This window comes from Peromyscus leucopus, chromosome 8b, assembly GCF_004664715.2.
Source record: "Peromyscus leucopus breed LL Stock chromosome 8b, UCI_PerLeu_2.1, whole genome shotgun sequence".
Classification (NCBI taxonomy): Eukaryota; Metazoa; Chordata; class Mammalia; order Rodentia; family Cricetidae; genus Peromyscus; species Peromyscus leucopus.
In genome coordinates this window covers 57944366-57947897 of record NC_051086.1, presented here as the reverse complement: position 1 = coordinate 57947897, position 3532 = coordinate 57944366, and the positions used below count along the sequence as shown (strand labels likewise).

At 40.0% G+C, this 3532-nt stretch overlaps 1 non-coding gene across 1 annotated transcript; it reads right to left on the bottom strand.

Moving 5' to 3' along the window:
* Positions 1-3190: 3190 nt before the first annotated feature.
* Positions 3191-3297, bottom strand: LOC114691614. The gene has a single exon (XR_003734227.1). It is a non-coding gene; the product is annotated as a U6 spliceosomal RNA (small nuclear RNA).
* Positions 3298-3532: the final 235 nt, after the last annotated feature.

Here is a 3532-nt window from a genome sequence, read left to right as displayed (position 1 = left end):
TATTCCAGGAGGAGGACAGGTTAAAAATGTTTTCCTTGAAAGATGCCTGCAAGTATAACTTCCTGGCTTCTCCGGTGCTTATTTGTGTGCACAAACACTTTTTGCCCTCTACACATGTGTGTCCATGCACCATGTGTGTGCCTGGTGCAGGTGGAAGCCATAAGAGGGCATCATATCCTGTGGAACTGGAGTTACAGATGGTTGTGAGCTGTCATGGGTGTGATAGGAATAGAACCTAGGTCCTCTGGAAGAGTAGCCTGTGCTCTTAACCGCTGAGCCATCTTTCTAGCTCCCGACTTGGTGGGTTTTGAGATCATCATTTTGGAGATCTGGAATCTAAGTCTTCCTTCCTCTGTATGGTCAGTACAGGGAGGACTACCAGAAGAGAGTGCCCGGAGTGGGAAAGAGCAGAGTAGTGAAGGGAGCCAGGAAAGTGCTCTCCTAAAGATGAAGTCATTGACTTATACCTCCATGCAAAGACCACTAACAGTAGCCTTGTAGTTTATGGGACAGACTCAACTGTCAAGTTGTTCAAAACCTTATACGTTATCTTTTTAATTTTATGGCTCATTCATGTTCTTCCTGCTTCCCTCTACCAACCTTCAACTATCTTCTGCCTTTCTTCCTTTAAGCTACACTGGTAACATTTCTTCTTCCCCTTATTGGATTTCCACAGTTACAGTGTATACATATATGCTCTCTACCTGGATAGATTTCTTCTCTTCCAAACTGGATTGTTTGCTTGGTAACAACTAGCCATATTTGGCTGTTAGGAGTCTAAAAGGTGCTTAGTGCAGACTGAATCGTGCAATAAGGTAAAATACATGCCAACTTTCTAAAAATTGATCCCAAAGAAACACAAAACTTAACCTCAAGCCAAATGCAGTGGTTGGGAGGCTAAGTGAGCCAGGGGAAACCGGGATTTAAATTAGGGTCTTGTACATGGTAGGCAAGTGCTATATCATTGAGCAATATAGTCATAGCCATTGAGACTCAAAACCAAACAATACAGAAGACAACAGAGGAACTCCAGGGCTTTTTTGTTTTGTTTTGTTTTTTGTTTGAGACAGGGGCTAACTATGTAGCCTAAACTGGCCTTGACTTTATGACCGTCCTAGCTCAGCCTCCCAAGGGCTGAGATTACAGGTGTACATCAACCATTCTTTGGTTTTGCTAGGATTGCCCCCCACCTCAAAAAAAAAATAATTCATTTAAGGCAGGGACTGGGGATACAGTTGAAACTATAGACACATGACATTAATCATGTCCAACTATACTAATTTTTTGTTTTGGTTTGTTTGTTTGTTTTCTTTCTTTTTTTTTTTTTCTTTAAATTTTTTGAGACACAGTTTCTCTGTATAAGCCCTGGCTGTCCTGGAACTCACTCTGTAGACCAGGCTAGCCTTGAACTCACAGAGATCCACCTGCCTCTGCCTCCTGTGTGCTGGGATTATAGGTATGTGCCACCATGCCCAGCTAAACCATATTAATTTTTAAAATTATTTATTTATTTTTTTATTTTATGTGAATTGGTGTTTTGCTTGCATGTATGTTTGTGTGAGGGTGTCAGATCTTGGAGTTACAGACAGTTGTGAGGTGCCATGTGGGTGCTGGGAATTGAACCCAGGTCTTCTGGAAGAACAGCATGTACTCCTAACTGCTGAACCATCTCTCCAGCCCCATTAATTTTTAAATATATCCATGAAAGAAGATAGTCAGCAGTTCTCGGATATTCCAGGGTAGTTCTATTATTCAGGACTGTTTAACTGTGTTGCTTGTCCCATTTCTCCAGGACTTCTAATCACTCCATGCCCTTAGTGAGGCAAAGAACAAAGAGCAATTCAGATTTTCCTTAAGGAATTACTGTTAACCTTTTAGGCACTATAAAGGTATAATGGTTTTCTTTTCACTTTTTTTTTTTAAAGAGCTAATACGTGTAATGACAAATAATTTTAATCCCAGCACTAGGGAGTCTGACTGAGGTAGGAGGCTCATGTGTGTTCTGGGTCAGCTTTGAGCTACAAAGTGACATCTACCTTTAGATAAACAAGTAAGTATGCTGCTTTTGACGTAAAATAACATGCTAAATCATTAGTATGTGAACTAATAGGATATATAACCATGTAAAATAATGTGGAGAAGAAATGTGTGGAAGTACAGATGACACAAAATATTCTATGACTTTGTAATTGTCAAACCTGGTACGTGAGGTTTCACAACTTAACTGTCTATTATATATATATATATATATATATTAGGAATTTGTCACAAATAACAGGCAAAATAACAGTATTATAAACATGATTTTTTAAAAAGGCTTTTTTCCCCCTTGTTTTTGGAGCAGGGTTTCTCTTTGTAGCCCTAGCTGCCCTGGACCTCGTTCTGTAGACCAACCAGGCTGGCCTTGAACTCAGAGATCTACCTGCCTCTGCCTTCCAAGTGCTGGGATTAAAGTCATGTGCCACCACCACCTGGCTGGTTACTTCATTTTATGTGTATGAGTTTTCTGCCTGCATGTACCTCTGTGCACAGTGTGGGCATGCTTTGCACTCAAGGAGGCCAGAAGAAGAAGATGGCACTGGATCTTCTGGAACTGGAATTACAGAAGTTTGTGAGTTACCATGTGGGTGCTGGGAGTCAAACCTGGGTCCTCTGAAAGAGCAAGGACTTTTAACTGCTGAGCTGACTCTCCAGTCCTCAACATGATTTTTAAAAAAATTCTTAAAATCATAAGGCAGGGTCAAAAGTGCATGTTCTTCATTTTGTCTGATGTTTATAGAGACAGGGTCTTGGGAAACCCAGGCTGCCTTTTAACTCACTGGCTAGCTGAGGCTGACCTTCATTCTTCTGCCTCCACCTCTTGAGAGCTTTGATTAGGGGTAAGTGCTACCAGGTGCTGGGGATTGACCCTAGGGCTTCCCACATTCTAGATAAGCATTTTACCAACTGAAATATACCCCCAGCGTCGTCTTAGCCATTTTCAAATATCTATTTTAATGTTTTAAATTTATTTTTCTTTTATTTGCATTGGTGTTTTGCCTGCATGTATGTGTGAGGGTGTCAGATCTTGGAGTTACACAGTTGTGAGCTGCTATGTGGGTGCTGAGAATTTTATCTGGGTCCTCTGGAAGAGCAGTCAGTGCTCTTAACCTCTCTGAGCCATCTCTCCAGGCCCCTATTTTAATTATTTTAAAATATGGAATACTTTATGAACTTCTGTATCATGATTGTACAGGGGCCATGTTAATTTTCTCTATATTGTTTCAACTTTAGTATATATGTTGCCAAAATGAGTACTAAAATTCCTATCAAAAAGACTTTTTTTAAAGTTTTCTAAGTAAGAGTTAATCCTTTATCCACCAGGTACACACAAACAGGCATAAAGGGAAAGGAAAGATACTTTACACTATGCTTGACCTATGCAGTGGCATCTTAATGAATGCCATACATCCTTTGGTATTGTTTATATTAGTACTTAAATTTTAGTTTTTAATTATTGTGCATAGGTCATTGTGGGCATGAGTATACCACA